This window comes from Podarcis pityusensis, assembly GCF_964106645.2.
Source record: "Podarcis pityusensis genome assembly, chromosome: 3".
Classification (NCBI taxonomy): Eukaryota; Metazoa; Chordata; class Lepidosauria; order Squamata; family Lacertidae; genus Podarcis; species Podarcis pityusensis.
In genome coordinates, this window is record NC_138026.1 from 111,245,407 (window position 1) to 111,268,559 (window position 23,153).

Here is a 23,153-nt window from a genome sequence, read left to right on the forward strand (position 1 = left end):
GCGGGGAAAGAGCCCTGTGACTCCGCGGCCATCGCCTTCCCCGCCGCGCGCCCTCGCCCTCCCTGCTCCCTTATTCGCTGGGCAGCCGCGCTCGCTCGCGCTCTCGTCTCCATTGTGAAGCGCGCTCGGGGCTGTCCGTGTGCGTGCGTGTGTGCGCGCGCGCGCGCGAACGCGCATAAGTACGAGCGTTCTGTCCCCGCCCCTTTCCCCTCCTCTCCTCTCTCAATCAGTGCAGCTGTCGCTGTGCGGGCGGGCATCGGAGGGGGCGGGCAGGCCGGCTGGCTGGCTGGCTGCGGATTCCTGCCGTCCACTCCCTTGAACCCTCCTCCTCCTCGCTAAACGCCACCCGCCGCCATCCATTGCTAGCCTCCTCCTCTGCCGCGGAGCCGCTGCCTGCTGCTCGGATCTCCTCTTTTCTCAGCCTGCCCCCTCCCTCCCTCCTTCCTCCCCCCCCCCTTCTCTCTGCCAGCTCCAGCCAGAGAGGCTGCTTCTTCTTCTCGCTGCCTCTTGCTGCATCATCACCATCACCACCATCATCATCGCCACCCACCCACCCACCACCTCCTCCTCCTCCTGCACTTCGCCGCCGCCGCCGCCACTGCTGAGAGAGAGGGAGCGCGCCGCATTGCATACAAGGGCGAAGGAGATCGGACACCCCCCGGCCCCCCACCAGCACCACCACCCTCGCCAGGAGAGGTAGGCGATTTCGTTCCAGCTTTGCTAAACCGAGCGAGAGGGTTATGCGTAGATTTGGGGGTGGGGTGCGGGGGTTGCCTTCCCCTTGTGGATCGGGGCACCGGGGATCGCAGAGACGTTGGCACTCGGTCGCCGATCTCTGTCTGGGTGGCTGGTGGCGCTGCGTGGAAAGGGGCCGCGGTGGCGCTGCAGCGGCTGCGGGTGATGGGGGAGCCCTTTCCGCAGGGACGAGATCGCCCTCCCTCGAGGGTCACGGTGCCCGGCGGGCGAGGAGGAGATGCCTCTCTCCTGCGAATAAACGCTTCCAGCATCGCTGCAGTAGCAGCATCGCGAGGAGGGCTAACTTAGCCCCCCTCGCTTGCTGTCTCGCCCCGTTTCCCCGGGACGATCGGTGGGAACCGGGGTCTGGCATTGCCCGTAAGAGGTTGATCCATGTCCGGGCGAGGCGGGTGACACCAAGCCGGAGACGGCGCAATAAAAGGAGACGCGGCGGCGCAGCATCCCGGGCGAGCGACCTGGGCGGCTTGCTGGTTCGCGTAACGGTCCGTGGGTTGCAAAACAGGCGTGGTCGGTTGCTCCCTGGTCTGCCTCATTGTCTCCCTCCTCCTCTTTGCACCCAGTGACTTGGAAGAGAGGGACTGGTGGTCAGGCAAGCGTCCTCTCTCCCCTTTCATACTTCAACAGGTTTGTGCAAATGGCTCCATTTGGGGAACAGAGGTGGAAAGCGGATTGGGAGGGGCTTATTCTCCCTGATCATAATATACATTTAAAAAGTCGCTTTCCCCCATTTACCTATCGATATTAGATGTGAGGACACCCCCCCACCTCCACCTATCCCCCACCCCCGCCCTCACCTGCCTCCATTGCGATTTCTCCCTTGGGGAGGTCTTTATTATTTTCGGAAGCGTGAGTGTGCGTGCGTCAAAGGTTGGGGGAAAAGAATCTGGATCAGACGTGTGTCTTAAATTATTTCACTTCTCCACCGAACCCCCCCCCCAAAAAAAATTCTCTTTTTTGATGCCTGGGCAGAAATGCAGCAGAACGCATCTGAATCCCTCCCTCCTTCTCTGGGACACATTTTGCATGAAGATCTCTCCCTCCCTTGGGCATTACCACAGCCCCACCCTGCAGAAAAGCAGGTCCAGTTTTCCCTCCCCCTTTCCCTTAATGCCAAAGGGACAGGATCGCTGCTGCTTTGTCACTGGAAACCTTTCCCACCCATCCTCTCCGCCAGCCCCCACCCCACCCCACAACCCCAGCTGTCATATTATGCAGATATCTCTATAGGAACTGTTGGCATTTCCACTTCTTCCACCAGCAGCAGCCCCATTCCCCGCCCCACGGTCTCTTGCAATGAAGAGGGGAGTAATGTGATTGCAGCCCTGCAGATCTAATGCGGTCAGATGGGAGTCCAGCCTGCAGCTGTGGAAGATTAATCTGATACTACAAAAAGTAGCGCCATAAGGGAGGGGTTGCATTAGGGGGAGAGTGTTGTGCATGGCGAGAGGCGATGGCTGGGCATTTCCCTTCGCATCCGGACTGTTCTGCAGGCCGCTGGAAGGAGCCCAAGGCGGAGAAGTCAATCCGAGCTGGGTGTTGTGGGGGAAAGTGCCCTTCCATATTGGAAAGGATAGCAGGTTACACTTAACCGCTCCTTTTGCTCTGGAGAAACGGTCGTTTCGCCCGTTGCCCTTTCACGTGAAACTCCGGGTGACATCACACACAAAAATTATCGAAATTAAAATGGTGCAACTGATTGTGTGTGGATACGTTGAAATAGATCGTGCTCATAGCTGCGTCTCAGAGAAAACTACATCTGGATAGCCATTTATTTCCATTTGACGAGGGTATATATTTTTTCTGTCTGGTGGTGCTGTACGTTATTTGAAGAGGAAGAAATCAGCAAGTTGTGTTTAAAGGTGTTAGTGCTGTACCCATTTTTTTCCTGATCGTTGGAAGAATTACTTTGTCCTGTTTCTTATTGCTTTTTCCGATCGTTTTATGAACTTTGCTGGGGGATGGAGAACAGAAATCCTACATTATTACAACCATCACTTAATTACTCACCGGACCATCACTTAATTACTCACCGGATTCTGTGTATTCCTTGCAAATTTAGACCGTGGAGGCTAACTGGGCCAACACTGTCGGGAAAAGAAGGCACAATTGAGAGATTAAAGCAGAGCAGACAGGTCTCTGACAGACAGACTCCCTGACAGCTACATTTTATTTTTATTAGCTTTGACAAACCTTATCCAGGGTAAGCCTTGCCGTAGAGTAGCAATGTGCAACATCTGCATAGCTCTGTTGAAGTATTCAAAGTGCTTCTTGTACTTTATCTTGTAATTCTTACAACCACCATGGAAAAAAGTCAGAATTACTAATATTCACCACAATGCGGATGGAAGGAGTGAAGCTGAAAGTGCCTAAGGCCATGTAGTCTGTCCATGGCAGTGAAGCTTCCTAATTCACCGCAGCTCTTTGGATATCCAAATTGCATTTCATAGAATCACAGACTTGGAAGGGACCGCGGGGGTCATCTAGTCCAACCCCCTGCAATGCAGGAATCTTTTGCCCAACGTGGGGCTTGAACCCACAACCCTGAGACTGAGAGTTTCGTGTTCTACCGACTGAGCTATTGCACCTGTCATTTATGTAATTTCAGAATGTAGCGAACTGGATGTTGTTGTTTTATTGTTTCGGCTCTCCTGACAAATTTCTTTTTAAAACCCTTGCAATTTTATTGTTTACCCTTGCATTAAAATGCGATAGGGATCCTCTTCTTCTCCAGACTTATCCACTCAGGCCTCCGTGGGCTTATGGTAAGATTGTTCTGCATCATAAATATTGAATGAATTGACAGGATGTGCGGGAAATGGAAAAAACAGAGAGCAGCCTCTTAGGGTGCTTGGAGATGCATAGAAGAGGCGACTTTTTAAAAGGATTAGAGGTTTAAGTGACTGAGTGCTGTTGTTCTTTTATGATAGCTAGGACTGGAACCTCCATGTTCCAAGGCAGTATATCATTGATTATGAGGCAGCAGGGTCAAACAGCTAGAGGTGACCTAGCTCCATCATGCCCTCTCTTGTGATCTGCTGTGTGGCCCTTGACTGAGCTCTGTTGGACACAGAGAGCTGTTCTAGACGGATCTTTTGTCTGGCTCAGCAAGGCCAGTTTGGCTTTTAAGTGCAGCTGTCACGGTTTCTCTATTGGAAATTGATTGGTATTAGAGCATTGTTTTTTCCAGCCTGTGTGTTATTTGTCTCAATTAGATGCAGCTTCTCAGCACAAACGGGGCGCTGTGTGGTGTGACCAACGCATGCACACAGGCGGAGGGCCACACGGATTTAAAGGCGGCCTAGGCAATAGATTGTTTGCGGTTTTATTTTAAGGAATGGCATCAGTGCGACGGCGTCACGGGGGACCATTGGCGTTTTGAGTAAGAAACCAGGTGCAAAATCACCAGCTGAGAAAAACACTTGCATGCACTCCGATGCCTCAAGGGTGAGAGAAACAAGTGCGCGGTGATGGCAGCAGGGGCGGCAGCTAGCAGAAGCAAGCAGGCAAGGGATATTGGTCCTTGCAAAGCAGAGAAAGATTTTAATGTGAAGCTGGAGCAAGCGGTAAAGATTTTCCTGGGCTGTACCACTTCATGTTCCTGTTGGTAATGATGGTGGCTTGTGTGTGTGTCAGGGGGAAATCCTCTCTGGGCTTGCACTTAAAAACAAACAGCCTCAGCACAGTCGCAGGGAGAAAGCTGGGCTGAACCCTTCTCTCTTACACACGAGTTTTCTGCATGCAAGTTTTTGTTCAGTGGAGAATTCAAACATAAAACTCATCACCTGATGCCTGAACTGTGTCCAGATAAAGCTTCATGGCTTGGTTCAAATGCACACGTAAATAGAGACAATGCACATATTTTTGTAAACTAAGAAATATTGAATAAAGATGTTTTTTGTTACTGTTTTTAAATGTATATGTGAATGACGTAAATTAACTGAACAGTCACGGTGGCACAAAGGGGTTTGGTTTGCCTGGGGTGCATCACTGGCTACTGGAGTTATCAACTTGGTGACCATGCAAACCTGCTGTCTTGCTGGGCAGGTTATAAACAGTACCTTCATGACATGACATGAGCTTGAGTTGTGCATGTATTGCTATGATGTTTTATCCTGCATTTTATCCTTGTAGCTGCTTAATGCAGATCTGAACCTTAAACATAACACTTAAACTTCGGCAGAGTAATTCAGTCATCTACACACAGTTAAAATGACTTTGTGAATTTTGTTTTTATAGTATTAAAATTTGCAATCTTTGTGTACACCATCCTGGAATCCATGTTTGGGACGAAGGCACGATTTAGAAACTTTCAAAGCAAAACGTTTGATAAGTAACAAAAAAGATGCATATTTGAAAAAGCAACAGCACCTCAAAGATGCTGTGTCAGTGATCTGTATGACAACCCTGCAAGGTAGATAATAAAATCATAGAATTGTAGAGTATGAAGAGACCCCAAAGGTTCTCTAGTCCAACTCCCTGCAATGCAGGAATTTCAACTATTAACTGTTCTATCTTCTCACAGCTACCCCCTGCCCAAATCACTGCTTGCTGGCTCCCCCAATTTTGCTTATCAACATTACCCACTCACCATCAAGGTGAGGCAAGGTAGCAGCAACTGAAAGCCACCTGCCATTTTGTTTACCCATAATGCCCCAACATATTACCAACATGGCATTGTGGGAAAATTCAAAATGAAAGATGGTATACTAGACGTGGATTCATCTTCTGCCACCAAATGATCCCATGGATGGGGGAATGTTTGAGTGGGAGGCCCAAGGCAGGTGTCAAATCCTGTGACCTCGCCAATGCCCTTGAGCCCCAGGAACTGTCAAAGGGTGACACCTGATAGACGCCAGCTGATGTCAGAAGCAAGATTCAAAGCTTCCTAGCCTGCAGCTCCTTTTCTGGGCTTGCAATCCTAGCCATGCCTACCCCGAATTCAAGTCCTGCCGAATTCCATGGGGCTTACTCCCAGGTAGCTGGGATTAGGGTTTGCAGCCTTAGTAACTGTGGTGAGCATGGCTTACTCAAATAGATGTCATTTATGGTTTTGGAGCGTTGATAGCTGAATGGCGACAGCTATTCATGTGGCATTTTCTCATTGAAAGAAAAAAAAGGAATGAGTATTATATTAAGGGGAAGGAGGTCATGGTTGTGGTTTAAATGTTTTCCAGCAACATCCCAGCCATTCACCATGTAAATCCATGCCACTGAAGCTGAATTTTCACGGATGTGCGGGTCGTTGTACCCTGATTTCCGGGATCAGTAGACAAGGGGATTGTTGGCCATTTTCTTCTGGGAACCAGTTGAGAAAGTCACTTCCCCCCTGCTGATGTGTTTGGAAAATGTCTCAGTGAGGTTATGGAAAATCCAGCAGAAGTCCCATGAGTGACCCCACATGCGCACAGTGTCACACATTCTCTCTCTCACACACACACAAATCAGAATTTGAGACACATGCATTCATTGAACACTTTCCCTTATCTTGGGACTAGTCTTTGTAGTTTCTAAGGAGGAAGTCTGGTGATAGTTCCTGTAACATTTAGATTTTGCACTCTGATTGTGTTTAGAGGTGGGGTTTTTTTTGCTTTTTTAATGACAGGGCAAGAACTTGCCCTGTGTATGAAAACATTTAGAATCAGGGCACTGAGAGAAATGAAATCTTACAGGCTGTATTCAGCTTTCCCATACGCCCACTCTGTTCCTGTTTAATGATAGCCACCTTGAGAGCTCTCCTTGTAGAAAGGGGAAACGACAACAACAACAATTTCTCCACCTTGGCCTACTCTGACTGGCAGCATTTCCTACTTTGGCTGGCAGCACCTCTCTGGAGTCAAAGGAGATGCCAGGGAGTGAAAGGAGGACCTTCTGCATGGCAAAGCATGCGCCCTATCACTGACCTATGGTCCATTGATGCATCTACAGTACTTGCTTCCAGATAAGCGTAATCGCAGCCTTCAACTTAAAAAAATAATTAAAAATCTTGAAGTGCCCATATCTCTTACCTAATATTGCCATGGTGAGCTTGGAGCATGGATACAAACTGCAGCAATCCTACCAGTTGTAACTTGCAAGCTACAGTGTATTTGTCTAACGCATCATGGTCTTACAATGTCTCCTATAAAGTCTGCTATAAAATGGACACAAATCAAACTCGCCCAAGAAGGTTCCTGGTGGCTCAGTGCCCAAACTACATTTCCCAGTGCTCCCCCCCCCCCGAGAAATTTCTGTGGAAGGAGGCCCCGGTGGTCAGATCTCCCATCTCGCTTTTCCTGGAAAACATCCAGTGGAAATGTGTACTTGGTTCTGGAGAGCTAAAGAAGCAAAGCACGTCCGCAGCTAGAGGGACACATTGTGGGGATCTTGTGGGGGGCTGGACTATATTTTTTGGGGGGAAATGAACGAATTCCTATGCCCCACAAATAACCCAGAGATGCATTTTAAATAAAAGGACACATTCTACTCATGTAAAAACACTCTGATTCCTGGACCATCCGCGGGCCGGATTTAGAAGGCGATGGGTCCGGATCCGGCCCCCGGGTCTTAGTTTGCTTACCCATGGTCTAGAGACCAGAGTTTATCAAGCTTGGGTCTCCAGCTATTTTTGGAGAGAGCTGGTGGGGGTCTCTCATATTTCAGCAGAAAAGGCATTCCACAACACTGGCGCCCCTAGTGAAAAAGTCCACCTTCCAACTGTACCATTCTACGATCCTATGGCTGCCAGTTAGCAGCAGTTAGAGTGCCCATTAGATCCTGTCTCAACCCTGGTGGCAGGGCAGTGCCAGCACCCAAGAAGAGCAGGCTGAGCTTGCCTGTACTACCTGGTCTGGCCTGCGCTCCCTAGACAGCATCTGCACACTCATCCCCTGTCGCCTGAGGCAGCTGCCTCATTCTGCTCAACGGTAGGGCTGGCCCAGGAGGGAACCAACGACTGATGGGGGATGAAGGGGCCCTCAGCCTCGTTTCCACCTGGCACTGCCAATAACAAATTGGAAATGACTGCTTCGATCAGGGAGTGTTGGGAGACACAGGGGCGCTTTCAAGTATCCAAACTTCTGATTATCGGACTCTTTGGGAGAGTTTTGAGGACACTTGTATTATGGATACTGTGCGGTTTTGTGTGTGCCTGCATGACTTTTGTGATGTGGTGGCTCCCAAGATATAATCACCTCCAAGAGGAGGCTTCTCAGAGGATATATTTGTTGGTCTTCTGGTGCAGAAAAGCATTTGCAGGCTGGTGACTGGGCGAATTGTGCTGGCTTAGGAGATTTGGTTTGGTCACACTGCGTATTCTGAAACTCTGGAGAAGAGCCACCGCAAGTCAGTCTAGACCAGACTTCCCTGGAGTCAGGGATGATGGGAGTTGTAGTCCAAAAACAGCTGGAGACCCAAGTTTGGGAAAGCCTGCTCTAGACTATGTTAGATGGACCATTGGATTGCTCCCTATAAGGAAACTTCTTCCTCTTTTCCTATCTTTATTGGGGGCTCTTGGATGCTTTCTTGAGAGCCTCCAGGTCAGACATAGGCAAACGTGGCCCTCCAGATGTTTTGGGACTACAACTCCCATCATCCCTAGCTAACAGGACCAGTGGTCAGGGATGATGGGAATTGTAGTCCCAAAACACCTGGAGGGCGAGTTTGCCTATGCCTGCCCCAGGTAACTCGGGGAGTCAGGATGCAAAACCTTTAAATAAGAAAAGAAAGGTGTAGATGGTTCTGTAGTTGTGTGGCTTATTTTTTTCGCTTGCTAATGAAAAGTGGGAGTGAAAGAGAGGGATTCATATATATAGGGTTTTAATAACGAGAAGGGGAAATAGTTCAGTTGCCACCTTGTACGGTCAATAGTTGTGGTTCTCTTCCCAAGGGCAAATTAAGGTTGGAGAGTTATTCGAGACACGCTCTCTAATCCACACAAGCTTTCTTTGCTGAGACATGGCATGTTAGGACCTGTGAAAATTAACATAGGTACGTAAAGGAGAGCCTTGTGAGGGCAGACCAAACACCCATCTACTACAGAGTGTCCAACCAGATGCCTTTTGGAAAACCTGCAAGCAGGGCATGAGGGCAATAGCCTCCTCTTGTTTTTGTCCGACAGCCACTTAGCATTCAGAGGCAGGCTGCACCTGAGGGTGCTTCCAGGTGGGTTTTTGTCACGGAACGGGTGGTCTTCAGGCGTGCCCTTCTTTTGGCAGCCACCTCACAATGTTGTGGGCATCAGAATGCCAGGTCATATACCCCCCTGTTTAAACCAGATTTTTCTCCTTCTGCAGACCATCTTTTTTAAAAAAACAAACGGTTGCCAACAGCCCATTTGCAGCATCTCTGTGAGCAATATGTAATGTTAAGCCCTCAAATGGAAGCACCATGATTCAAGAGGCAGCATTAAGCCATTCTGGTTACTAGCCATTATTAATAGTCTTAGCCTCGATTAAATTGTCTATAAAAAAAAAAAAGCAAAGAAAACCAGGAACTCTTAGATTGAGGGAGGTTTTTTTGCAATGGAGGAGTATTCTGTAATGGGCCCAGTCAGATGGGCGGGGTACAAATATTATTACAGTGGTACCTCGGGTTAAGTACTTAATTTGTTCTGAAGGTCCGTTCTTAACCTGAAACTGTTCTTAACCTGAAGCACCGCTTTAGCTAATGGGGCCTCCCGCTGCTGCCGTGCCGCTGGAGCACGATTTCTGTTCTCATCCTGAAGCAAAGTTCTTAATCTGACGTACTATTTCTGGGTTACCTGAAGTGTATGTAACCCGAGATACCACTATACAGTCATACCTTGGAAGTCGAACGGAATCCATTCCGGAAGACTGTTTGACTTCCAAAATGTTCAGAAACCAAAGCACGGCTTCTGATTGGCTGCTGGAAGCTCCTGCAGCCAATCGGAAGCCCTGTCGGATGTTCGGCCTCCAAAAATAGTTTGCAAACTGGAACAGCCACTTCTGGGTTTGCGGAATTCGAGAGCCAAAATGTTCGAGAACTAAGCTGTTTGAAAACCACGGTACAACCGTATTATTATTATTATTATTATTATTATTATGTAAACCTCAATTTACAGTACGAAGAGCCCAGACACAGTTTTGCCACCTCAATGAGAGCTAAACATCTTCTGTCCACACAGCTGTGGAGCATGTCTAGCAATCACCTGTGTGCCTTTTCAGGAACATCTGGTTTTTAAAAATCCGCACACTTGGTTTCCTAAACAATGGGAGTGGTGTTGGGGTCACTCCAATGACATAATTTCTTCCAGATGTTCAGAGGAGAACGGAGTTTGTTAAAGATAAAACCGCACAGCAAAGATTACAAACAGAAACACAACTGAAACGGCACAGCTTAAGGACAGGGGTGGGAAACACCTTTCAGCCTGGGGGCCATATTCTCTTCTTGGCAACCTTTTGGGGGGGCCGGAGGAAATGTGAGCAGAGCAAGGCTAGTTTCCACACGCACTTGGGCATCTCTCTCTATACTCTCTGTCCGGATAAACAAGCTGGAATACCAGAGTTCAAGGACACATTCCAGCCAGGCAAAAACTCTCAGCGTACAAAGCCAGGACCAGCGAGGGGTGTGGCCTATGGAGAGTTCAGAGGGCCACATAGAGAGGCCTTGAGGGCCACATCCGGACCCTGCTTCAGAACTTAGAATCGTAGAATTGTAGAAGGGACCTCAAGGGCCCTCTACTCCAACCCCCTGCAATGCTGGCCTCTTTTGCCCAGTGGGGGGCTTGAACCCGTGACGCTGAGATTAAGATTCTGATTCTCTAGCGACTGAGCTATCCCAAGGAACACGTGTAATACTAAGGAAGTAGCTGGGCTGGTTGTTAAGCAGGAAGGCTGGCAAGTGGTAGGCTTCTGGCCTGGCTGAGGTCTTATCTGCTGCCACCCTCTTTGTGTTTTTCCCCTAGTGTACCTGCAGTCAGTTCTAGTGGAACACATTGCAGTTTAGGTAAAGGGACCCCTGACCATTAGGTCCAGTCGTGGCCGACTCTGGGGTTGCGGCGCTCATCTCGCTTTACTGGCTGAGGGAGCCGGCGTACAGCTTCCGGGTCATGTGGCCAGCATGACTAAGCTGCTTCTGGCAAACCAGAGCAGCGCACGGAAACGCCGTTTACCTTCCCGCCAGAGTGGTACCTATTTATCTACTTGCACTTTGACGTGCTTTCGAACTGCTAGGTGGGCAGGAGCAGGGACCGAGCAACGGGAGCTCACCCCGTCGCAGGGATTCGAACCGCCAACCTTCTGATTGGCAAGTCCTTGGCTCTGTGGTTTAACCCACAGCGCCAGCTTTGTCCCTTACATTGCAGTTTACTTTGGCACAAAACTGGGTGGAGAGCTAAGTGTTGGTGGCTGCCAGCTTCCGTCAGCTGCAGGGAGGCTGGGATCTATTGGCCAGCACCTGGTGGGTCATAGATTCCCCATCCTTGGATGGTAGAATTTAAACCTGGGTGTCCCCTGGGTGTTTCCGTTGGGACGCTGTGATACTGATGATTGCCGTGCATCCAAAGAACATTCACTGATTAAAGCTTCAATAGGCAGGCTTTGGTCATTATTGCCTGAAATTAAGGAGGTAGTGCTCTTAAGATTGCTGCAGTGTAAATTTAAACGAGATATTAAGAAAAAGTACAAGAAAGTGGAACAAGTTCCTTGGGGGAGCAGTGGAATCTTCTGTGGAGGTTTTAATGGGTTCACATTATACACCAGCAAACTCCGAAGAAAACCGCTAGCATATAATTATCGTGCAGAACATCCACACGAATAAGCTGCGATTTTGGATGACTAATCTTGTCTGTATGTTAAATTCCCATTTGAGTGAAAAGCCCATTCCACTAATATAATGGGGAAATTCAAGAGTCTTGTCAACCACTTGAAACTTTTAAAGAATTAAACATTTTAATAAGATGGATTCTATGCTTTAAAAAATCGATTAACTGAGGCTGAAATCTTTAAATGTAGTGGGACTTCTGAGTAAACATGCATATGATTTTGTCCCGTTTCATCCTTTCCTATAAGTCCACAAAAGTTATAAGCGTACAAATACACACACACACACACACACACACACACACTTACTAGCAGAAAATGGATGGTAAACTCTGTCCCTCCTGCTACAGCCCACATTATTTCTCTGCTGGGTAGAATGCCCCCTCCCTCCTTCTCCACTAGTCCATTCACTCAAATGCATATCCTTCCATGTGCTCAACTGCATGCAACCCATTCTTCCTTGTAGTTACCAGGTTTGTGTTTATGTACAAGGCTATATCGGTGGCTACCAGCCACAGTGGCTATGTTCTCCCTCTACTGTCAGAAGCAGTGTGCAGATTGCAAGTGAGGAGTGCTGTTGCCCTCAAAAGTTCTGCTTCCTGCTTCCCCGGTTGGTTGACAATTAATTGGTTGACAATTAATCAACCAAAGTCCCCCCCCCCCCCCGCTTATGTGTTTATTTGCTTGTTTCTTTTTTCTAAAGAGGCCGCTTAGTGTGCAGATTGCAAGTGAGGAGTGCTGTTGCCCTCAAAAGTTCTGCTTCCTGCTTCCCCGGTTGGTTGACAATTAATTGGTTGACAATTAATCAACCAAAGTCCCCGTCCCCCCGCTTATGTGTTTATTTGCTTGTTTCTTTTTTCTAAAGAGGCCGCTTTCCTGGGCAAGTGCCTGCTCAAAGCGACTTACAAATTAAAAGCGACAAAAGATAAAAAGAAAAACTAGACAACATTTTAAGACTTAAAATGGCCACCAAACAATGTTCCGCAGAGCTCCTAAGAGCGTGGTCTAGTCAGCCCATCACCTGGTTATTAAACATAATGCCTTGAAGGCCATAAAAAGAAGTTTTTAGGGTCTCCAGAAAGGCCTGCAATGTAGAAATTTGACACAGGTCCAACGGAATGTGATTTGATAGCTGTGGGGCCACTTAGAGATGGTCTTCTCTCTCGTGGTTATCCCCCTTGGGGGATATACCCTATGGGGTATACTAAGAGGGTGGAGCACAAGATGGACTCAACAGCACTTTCCATTGGGCCTGGAAACCCACCAGTAGGCACCAGTAGAATACAGATGCTGACCACGTTGTCCCCAGTAGGTCTCCAGCTGTATCTGAACTGCATTTAAGTGCAGCCCCACTTAGAGCGCATTGCACCAGTCTAGTCTAGCCCACATGTGACCAGGACACTGGTCCCTGTGGCAAAGACAGCTCCCCACCCCAGGTAGGAGTGCTGTCGGCGTACCAGCTGAAGCTGCCAAAAGATAGTCCTTGTCACCGATGCTTCCCCAGTCAGCGCAGAATCCAGGAGAAACTCCCAAACTGCCACCCCATCGCAGAGTAGCTGCAAAAAGACCTTCGGGAGCTGTAGATCTCCCTAGACACAGCGCTTCCATCTTGTTTGGATTCAACCTCAGTTTGCTTGCCCACATCTGTCCCAGAACGGCCTCCGGGCTCTGGTTTAGGATTCCGCCAGTCTTTCTGAGATCTGAGGGTGGAAAGAAAGGCAGAGCTGAGCATCATCAGCAGACTTGAAAACCAATCTGTGCACTTAGACCAGGGGTCAGCAAACTTACCACGCCTCGGGCCGGTGTCTCCAGTGCTGATTACACGGTTGGCCGGAGGGCGTGGGAGCGCATGTCCATACACATGTGCACACGCTATTTCCGGCGCACTTCTGAGTCGGAGGAGCACCGGAAATAGCTTGTGCACATGTGCACGGGCCTCCTCTGACCTGGATGTGCACTGGAAATAATGCTTGCGCATGCACAAATACAGTGGTACCTCTGGATGCGAACAGGATCCGTTCCGGAGCCCCATTTGCATCCTGAGTAGAACACAACCCACGTCTGCGCGTCGCGATTCGCCGCTTCTGCGCATGTGCATGACATCATTTTGAGCATCTGCGCATGTGTGAGTGGTGAAACAAGAGCGCAACCTGAAAACGCTCAACCTGAAGCATATTTAACCCGAGGTATGAGTATAATAGGGATGCGGGTGGCACTGTGGGTTAAACCACAGAGTTTAGAACTTGCCGATCAGAAGGTCAGCGGTTCAAATCACCGTGACGGGGTGAGCTCCTGCTGCTCAGTCCCAGCTCCTGCCAACCTAGCAGTTCGAAAGCACGTCAAAGTGCAAGTAGATAAATAGGTACCGCTTCGGCGGGAAGGTAAACAGCGTTTCCGTGCGCTGCTCTGGTTCGCCAGAAGCGGCTTAGTCATGCTGGCCACATGACCTGGAAGCTGTACGCTGGCTCACTCGGCTAGTAAAGCGAGATGAGCGCTGCAACCCCAGAGCCAGTCACGACCGGACCTAATGGTCAGGGGTCCCTTTACCTTGACCTTTATGAGTGTAATGCTTGCACATGTGCACAAGCTATTTCCTGTGCTCCTCCAACCCGGAAGTGGGCAGTCGCGCACCGATAAGAGCGGGCAGCGGGGGTCACTGTGGGTCGGATAAACGAGTCCCTCGGGTCTTATCTGGCCCGTGGGTCTTAGTTTGGGGACCCCTGACTTAGACGGTTATACGGAGTCATACCCATTGGTCCACGTAGCTCAGGATTGCCCACACTGACTGGCAGGGGCTCTTCAGGGTTTCAGGAGGGGGGTCTCTCTCCCAGTCCTACCTGGGGTTCCCGGGGATGGACCCAGGGACCTTCTGCATGCAAAGCAGATGCTCTACCACTGAGCTATAGCCCTTCCCCAGGTGAAATCCCTAGTGCATGGGATGGTGTACCTGTGGCCTCCCAGATCTCACTGGAGCACAGTTCCTAGCATTTTCAGCTACTGTGGCCAGTGGTCAGGGATGATGGGAGTGGGTAGTTCAGTGCCATCAGGAGAGACCCAGATTCCCCACCCTGGCCCTTGTGGGAGCGAGAAACCACTCCTTGCTTTCCCCTCTCCATTTGCCGTGGGACTGAAGGCAAAAGGAGACTCACTCCTTTCTCCTCCTTGGAGTATGGAAGGCAAACTTCTCTTAGCACACAACTGAGTGTGTTATGTACTGAAGTTCTCACCCTGGGCCAGCAGGGGGATACTGTAGATAGTTTTCACTCAGGTCCACATATGCAAATAAGGGATTGGAAGTGACGTTCAGTGATTGGATACAGAAAGTTGTTACAGTTGCGTTGTACTGGAGCTCTATATAAGCAGGCTGGCTGAACCCTTCAGTTCTGTTCTGTTCTGGCCTGTGAATAAACAAGAGCTGTTTGAAGAATCGCTGTGTCGTCTGATATGTTCACCCACAACTTAACGGAGTGGGCCTCTCCAGAAGGAATGGTGGGGACCTCTGGGGGTCCAGCTGGGGTCTGGGTTTACCTGGTTTTGGAACCCACATTCAGGGGTTAGGTGGTTAAGTGAAATGATGCTAACTTGTGTCTATGGCCAACCATAACCGTAGAGCATTTCTCCCAAGAGTGTTTATTTTTTCCAGCTGCGAAAGACCATTTTGCTGGCAGGCAGCCACACGTCTCGTAAGAATGCCGTGTCTCAATTACGACGCCCCCTTCCGCAAAGACCCCACTCGCCTCCCCCCCCACACATCAAAATCAATGGCTGGCTTGCATATTTTTAAAGATACATAGCAAAGGTATTATATTAAGCTGGTTCACCTCTTGCATGTGTAAAAACTACAAAGAATCCTGTGGCCCTTTAAAGACTTAACGTGTTTATTATGTCGCAAACAGCTATTTCTTCTTCTTTCCCCCCCCCCCCACCGGCCCTGCCAGCGCTGCCTCTGACTTCCCTTGCAATAAACAAATATCTAATTAAAGCGTTTCAAGATGATCTGTAGCCGTTCTTGGCAGAAGGAATGGAGCGCAGCTAGGCATAGTGGTGTAAGGAGCAAAGATTCTAATTAAGCATTGCATTTATAGCGCCGGTGGAATGCAGCGTGAGGTTTAGCTGTTCCTGTTTGCTCTTGAAGGAACCCTTGAAAGATCATGGTTGCAATGACTTTTGAAGGCCGCTTTCAGCCTTGCTCCTTCCCCTGTAAAAAGTCGATGCATCTCTCTAGTTGCAGAGCACTTTTTGCGTGCGCTCGTGCCAGTTCGGTTAGAGCGCTGCACTAGGAACCAGGAGATCAGGGTTCGAATCCCCATGCGGGTATGGAGCAGTGCACATTGGGTGAACTTGGGCTAGTCTCTCTCAGCCTCGCAACTGCCTTACAAGGCTGTTGTGATGATTAAATGAGGTGTGTGTGTGGGAAACAGGTATGCTACTTTGAGCTTCCTTGGACGAAAGGCAGGACATGAGTGTAATAAATACGGTAAAATCAACTTTGGTTTATTTGGAAAGATGTGCAACTTGCTTAATCGCAAAGCTCTCCAAGCGGTGTACATTTAACACAATAGTAGTTGAAACACAGATAAGATGCACATAGCTGTTTCAAATCAAGAAACATACATAAAATAATGATCACTAAAATGCAGAGGATTTTTTAAAAAAATAAAAGGCAACTAAATTATATGTCTGGGTTAGGCTCGCTAAAATAAAATAAAACATTCTGGCAGATTGTGGCAAGAGCACGGTCCATAGCTAAGGAATTCCAAAGCAAAGGTGCTGCCATGCCAAAAAGATAAGACTCCTCAGAAATGTGGAATGAATGTTCTGTGGAAATCACAAAAATATCTGTTCTACATATCGAAGCGCCTGAATCAACACATGTGGGGCAAGTTGACCCCCTCAGAAAACTGACCCATAGGGCCCTTGCTTATGAAGCTTGCAAAAATCAAGAAATGTTCGTACTCTCTCAGTCGTGGCATTTGACTTAACCAGATTTGACAGCTATGAAACTGGCAGAAAAGAGACAGGTTAGTTTATCATGTCCTCTATGTTCTCCTTCGACAACAAGCCTAAGAAAACCAGGGCTGTGTGTGCCAGGACTGTGAATGGTAAATATAATTATGGGGACTGTACTAATGGGTGCTAAGAGCCATTAGGAGACCCCCTATTTCCCTCCCAGTGCTACAATTCCCAGAGTAGTTTAATAGTCAATCCTTTCTGGAAAACTATAGCTCCATGAGGAGATCAGGAGTCTCTCGACAGCCCCTTTATTATTTTTATAATTTATTGAATTTACCATATTTTTTCCTCTATAAGACTCACATTTTCCCTCCTAAAAAGTAAGGGGAAATGTGTATGCGTCTTATGGAGCGAATGCAGGCTGCACAGCTATCCCAGAAGCCAGAACAGCAAGAGGGATAGCTGCTTTCACTGCACAGCGATCCCTCTTGCTGTTCTGGCTTCTGAGATTCAGAATATTTTTTTTCTTGTTTTCCTCCTCCAAAAACTAGGTGCGTCTTGTCTGGTGCGTCTTATAGAGCGAAAAATACGGTATATGCTGCCCTATACCCAGAGGCCCTATACCCTTAGCAAAGTACAGTTCCCACAATTCCTTGCGGGTAGCGATGACTGTTAAAGTGACAACAATAGTTCTGCAAATGTTTGGTGTGGATGAGGCCTTATTCCGTTTATTCTGCTTATTTCATTCTTTGGCATGAAAACCCACAGTTCTGGCCATGCTAGCTTTGACTGCCAAAGACATGTTGGAAGCAAATCGCTTCTGGTGGTTCCATGGCAACCTGCTCTCCTTTTCTTACAAGTGAATTGCCATCACCTTCACAGTGCGCTGTAACCAAGCCTCAATATTTCACTGCTGTTACTCTGTGCACACATTCTGTGGAGCAAATCATTTGTCGACTGCAGTGGAAGCTGGGCTGATTTAGAGCAGCCTGAAAAACCAGCCCACCATTTTCTCCCCGGAGCTCTTAAGGATTCCCCCTTCCCCCTTTATTTCTTCTCCCTTTATTTTGTATTTCTTTTCCCCTTCGTGGAGGAAGCTTGTTTAATTGCTCTCTTTGTGACCTGGGCTCTCGGGAGGAGCTGGTTCCAAATGTTTTTCTCATTTGCAGCCAGAGATTTGTACAACGTGACCTCATGCTAGGAAAGGGTGGATCGCCTTATAATGTGGGAAACTCAGAGGACGGCTGCGTCTCGGAAATCTGCGCGACCAAATCCCAAGCAAAGCTGTGCATTAAATGCTGGAATGTGTTGGCGTCCGTCCAGGAGGTTGAGACGAGCCTGTTCCACAAACGCTTGCTAATGCAGCCGTGCTATACCTCAAAATAGTATCAGGCCTGGTTGACAAGAGAACTGGAGAGTGTTGTCGCTTACCTCATTCTAGCACAAATTCTTTCTCGACAATGCATTAAATGGCTGGAGGCTCCTCCTCTCCCCCCTTTCTCCTCCCCCCTTGGTTTGCAGGTGGCATTTCCTCAAGTGATGTAAAATCACTGCATTCAGCCTCTCGTCTGCCATTTGTGGATGACTAAAAGGTAAAGGTAAAGGTACCCCTGACCATTAGGTCCAGTTGTGACCAACTCTGGGGTTGCGGCGCTCTTCTCGCTTTATTGGCTGAGGGGGCCGGCGTACAGCTTCCGGGTCATGTGGCCAGCATGACTAAGCCGCTTCTGGCGAACCAGAGCAGCGCACGGAAACGTCGTTTACCTTCCTGCCGGAGCGGTCCCTATTTATCTACTTGCACTGGTGTGCTTTCGAACTGCTAGGTTGGCAGGAGCAGAGACCAAGCAACAGGAGCTCACCCCGTCGCAGGGATTCAAACTGCCGACCTTCTGACTGGCAAGTCCTAGGCTCTGTGGTTTAACCCACAGCGCCACCCGCGTCCCTTTTGTGGATGACTGCTCCTTGCTAAATATGACTCTTTGTTTGAGGCTGAAAAAAAAAAGGAATTATACATTTGCTTCTTAAGGCTTGGCGACTTAAGAGCATCACAACATAAGAACAGTCCCATTGGATCAGGCCAGTGGCCCATCTAGTCCAGCATTCTGTTTCACTACGGCCAGCCAGATGCATTATGGGAAGCCTGCAAGCAGTGCATAAGCACAACACCACTCTCCCTTCCTGTGGTTCCCAGTGACTGGTGTTTAGAAACGTTTCTGCCTCCTAGTGTGGAAGTAGAGCCCAACCAGGACAGTTAGCAAGCTTCTTTTGGACACAGGAACAAATAAGCCTGGTCTTGAGCAGGAGAGTACATTTTGGCCCCTCCTGAGAAAGAAAGAAAGAAAGAAAGAAAGAAAGAAAGAAAGAAAGAAGGAAAGTGATGGGGTTAAAAACAGGCCAGAGCTACATTGTGGATGTTCATAATGCAGGTGTTCTGAACATCAGCACATGCACACCCAAGCGTGTGGAATTTTAAGCGGCAATTTCTGCACCATCAGAAAGAACGCCTTAAGCCACCCAGCATTCCCATCCTGATACAGTCATACCTCGGGTTACAGCTACTCCAGGTTGCGTTTTTTCAGGTTGCGGACTGCCGAAACCCGGAAGTACTGGAACGGGTTACTTCTGGGTTTTGGCGGTCGCACATGCGCAGAAGCGCTAAATCACACTTTGCGCATGCACAGAAGACCAAATTGCAACCAGCACATATGTAGACACGCAGGCGTGGGTTGCGAACACTGCGGGTTGTGTACGTGCATCCCGCATGGATCTCATTTGCAACCCGAGCATCCACTGTACTCTCCAAATGTTTAGGACTAAAACTCCCATCATCCATGGCCGTTGCCCATGCTGGCTGGGGCTGATGGGAGTTGTGGTTCAAAACATCCGGGAGGCATCAGGTTAGCGAAGGCTGGCCAAAGTTGTGTGGGTCTCCCAAATGGTGCGCAAACCACTTCCATGTCTGGTCAGCCTTGACCAGTGTTTCTCAAATTTGAGTCCCCAGCTGTTGTTGGACTACAACTCCCATCATCCCTACCTATGGCAGGAGGTCAGCTGAATGCGGGAACCTTTCCCAGACACTTCCTGCAGCCTGTCAAGCATACCTTTTGAAATATACTGTACTTGGAGTCCAGAGTGAATTTCATGCTCTTTATTCAGCTCGTAGTAGCAATCAGTGAATCTTTCCCCAAAACGTCTAGCTATATACACTGGTACCTCTGGATACGAACGGGATCCGTTCTGGAGCCATTTGCATCCAGAGCAGAACGCAACCTGCGTCTGCACGTGCGTGGGTCGCGATTCGCCGCTTCTGCGCATGTGTGTGACATAATTTTGAGCGTCTGCCGTGCTTGAGTGGCGAAACCTGGAAGTTCCGTTACTTCTGTGTCGCCGCGGAGTGCAACCCAAAATCACTCAACCTGAAACAACTTCAACCCGAGGTATGACTGTATACATTATTTACACATTGGGCCCCGTGTGATTAGCTAATTCCAGGCTGCTCCTGTAGGCCAATCAGGCTGCGAATTTGCTTCCTCCAGAAGCCTGATTGGCTGCTCCTGCTGGCCAATCAGGTTGCGAATTCACTTCCACCTAGAGCTGCATTGGGTGGCTCCTGCGGACCAATCAGACTGCTGCATTCTGGATCCTATTGTTCTAGGATTCAGCTCAGTACATAACACCTTTCAGACCATGAAGTTTGGAATCCTGCTTTTCATTTAAAAATAATAATAATGAAAGATGAGATTCTCTGCAAACCAGATGTGCATTCACAGAATTGTAGATGAACTGCCCTGCCTGAACTCTCCCTGCTTTCGGTTTCAGAAGCCCACTCTGCAGATATAATATCAAAGACGCCTCCTCCAGCCTCTGTCTGTATGCTTTGAATCCTCCTTGCATCAGTGTAAGGAACATGGGTGGGTGGTGCCGTCACAAACATTATCTGCGTTCCTGAGCCATTCCATGCGGCGACTGGCTTGGAACTACTGCCACACCAAGACCAAAAACCCAAAAATTCATTTTCGGTTCACCCCTGATGGTGAGCCGTAACATGAGAACCTATGTCCCATGAGAACAGACCATGGATTAAAGAGAATTAATCTTTTGTTACTGTGGCTGTGGGCATGGGACCACAGCTTCCCTGCCTGGATCGGCAAACTTCCCTGCCACCCTATGGGCAGTTTGAGAGGGAAGTGGGGGGCAAAGGCAATTTTATTTCTTCTTCCACAGCAGCCAGGAAAGTACAGCTGTTTTTGTTTTTTAAAGTTCTGGATGGAATGAAGAGCAGCAGCAGGCCAGGGAGCCAGTGGTGGAATTTGGGATGGAAACTAGCTTTAGCAGGCCATGTTGTAAGATAAATGTTTTGGGCCTTTTCTTTGCAATCCCTTGGATTATGAATTTATTCTGTTGCCCAGCATAAGATAGGGCAAATGTATAAAGGAAACAGTATTGCTTGTACACATTTGGTATGGGTGACAGAGGCGGACTGTGATCCACCTATTAACACGTGCAAGGGCTCAAGCTGCTGAAGAGGTAAGACACACCTTTGCTGGGGGGGGCACCCAGATCAGGGGTCAGCAACTTTTTTCAGTTGTGGGCCAGTCCACCGTCCCTCAGACCATGTGGTGGGCTGGACTATATTTTGAAAAAAATAATGAACGACTTCCTGTGCCCCAAAAATAACCCAGAGATGCATTTTAAATAAAAGCACACAGTCTACTCATGTAAAGACACCAGGCAGGCCCCACAAATAACCCAGAGATGCATTTTAAATAAAAGGACACATTCTACTCATGTAAAAACACGCTGCTTCCCAGACCGTCCGTGTTATGTACTGAAGTTCTCACCCTGGGCCAGCAGGGGGATACTGTAGATAGTTATGCAAATGAAGGATCGAAAGTGACGTTCAGTGATTGGATAGTTTGTATGCAAATGAAGGATCGAAAGTGACGTTCAGTGATTGGATAGTTTTAGAAAGTTGCAACAGTTACGTTGTTCTGGAGCTCTATATAAGCAGGCTGACTGAGCTCAGTTCAGTTCTGTTCTGGCATCTGAATAAAGAAGAGCTGTTTGAAGAATCGCTGTGTCGTCTGATATGTTCACCCACAACATAACAGTCCGGGGGCCGGATTGAGAAGGCGATTGGGCCGCATCCGGCCCACAGTCCTTAGGTTGTCTATCCCTGACCGTAGCTGTCAACGTTTCCCTTTTTTAAAGGGAAATTCCCTTATTCCGAATAGGATTCCTCGCAAGAAAAGGGAAAAGTTGACAGCTGTGCCCCTGACCCAGCTTGTCTCTTCAGCACTGTGAGGGGCTGGAGTGGAAATTTCAGAGAAACCTCCACCTTTTATCCTCACAACAGCCCTGTGAGGTAGGGTTGGCTGGGAGACGGTGCCTGGACCAAGGTCACCCAGGGAGTTCCACGGCTGAGTGTGGGGTTTCAAACCCTGGTCTCCTGAGTCATAGTCCAACACCTCTAACCATTACACCACACTGCCTCTCAATATCGCCGTTATTAGAGCTCGAGGACACTTTCCATCCGGGGAGAGTTCCAAGGACACAGTCAGTGTGAGGTTCACCACCCCTGACATGGGATTTTCTTTGCCTCAGCTTTAGGATGCTCTTAGGTTTTTCTTCTCCTAAGAGACCTTGCCATTCTGGCTTCCTGCAAGAGGCGTGGTAAATTGTATAAGGTTTATCTGGCATGTTTTGTTTTAACTGGCATTGCAGCTGGCATTAGTGTTGTGGCTGGCAGCATCCAATATATTGTTGAGAAGGCTCTAGCTGCTGCTTCTTGGGTGACAGTGTTCAAGCATCCTTGACTCCCGGGTGATGTGTGCATGTGTGAGTTCGGCGTCTGCTTTTGGAATGAAGGCTAAAGAGCATTGGCAAGATAGCCAGAGAAAAGAGGGCCGTGTTAATGATAGGGCTGGAGAGGTAAACAGATCAAAAAAGTCAATGCTTTGGGAATGTCAGCAGAGGCTGTCAGTTGCTTTTCAGCCTTGTTTAAGTGTGGGTGGGTGGGAATGGCATACAGTGGACGCTCGGGTTGTGGACGTGATCCGTGTGGGATGCACGTTTGCAACCCACAGCGGCATGTCTGCGCATGCACAAAGCACGGTTTAGCGCTACTGCGCATGCACGACCCCCAAAACCCGGAAGTAACTCGTTCTGGTACTTCCAGGTTTCGGCGGGTCCGTAACCCAAAAAACCCGCAACCTGAAGCGTCTGTAACTCAAGGTATGACTGTTGTTGTTGTTTAGTCGTGTCCGACCTTTTGTGACCCCATGAACCAGAGCACACCAGCCACTCCTGTCTTCCACTGCTTCCCGCAGTTTGGTCAAACTCATGCTGGTAGCTTCGAGAACACTGTCCAACCATCTCGTCCTCTGTCGTCCCCTTCTCCTTGTGCCCTCCATCTTTCCCAACATCAGAGTCTTTTCCAGGGAGTCTTCTCTTCTCATGAGGTGGCCAAAGTATTGGAGCCTCAGCTTCACGATCTGTCCTTCCAGTGAGCATTCAGGGCTGATTTCCTTAAGAACGGAGAGGTTTGATCTTCTTGCAGTCCATGGGACTCTCAAGAGTCTCCTCCAGCACCATAATTCAAAAGCATCAATTCTTTGGCGATCAGCCTTCTTTATGGTCCAGCTCTCACTTCCATACATCACTACTGGGTAAACCATAGCTTTAACT

At 48.6% G+C, this 23,153-nt stretch overlaps 1 protein-coding gene across 2 annotated transcripts in view; it reads left to right on the forward strand.

Moving 5' to 3' along the window:
- Window positions 1-506: 506 nt before the first annotated feature.
- SPTBN1 (spectrin beta, non-erythrocytic 1) overlaps window positions 507-23,153 on the forward strand; it is a 225,325-nt gene continuing 202,678 nt past the window's right edge. Inside the window, exon 1 of one of the 2 annotated variants that reach the window (XM_081000778.1) lies at window positions 507-696. The gene's annotated coding sequence lies outside the window, so the exon portion shown is untranslated. The remainder of the gene's footprint in view (window positions 697-23,153) is intronic. The other variant, XM_081000776.1, reaches the window with a different exon arrangement.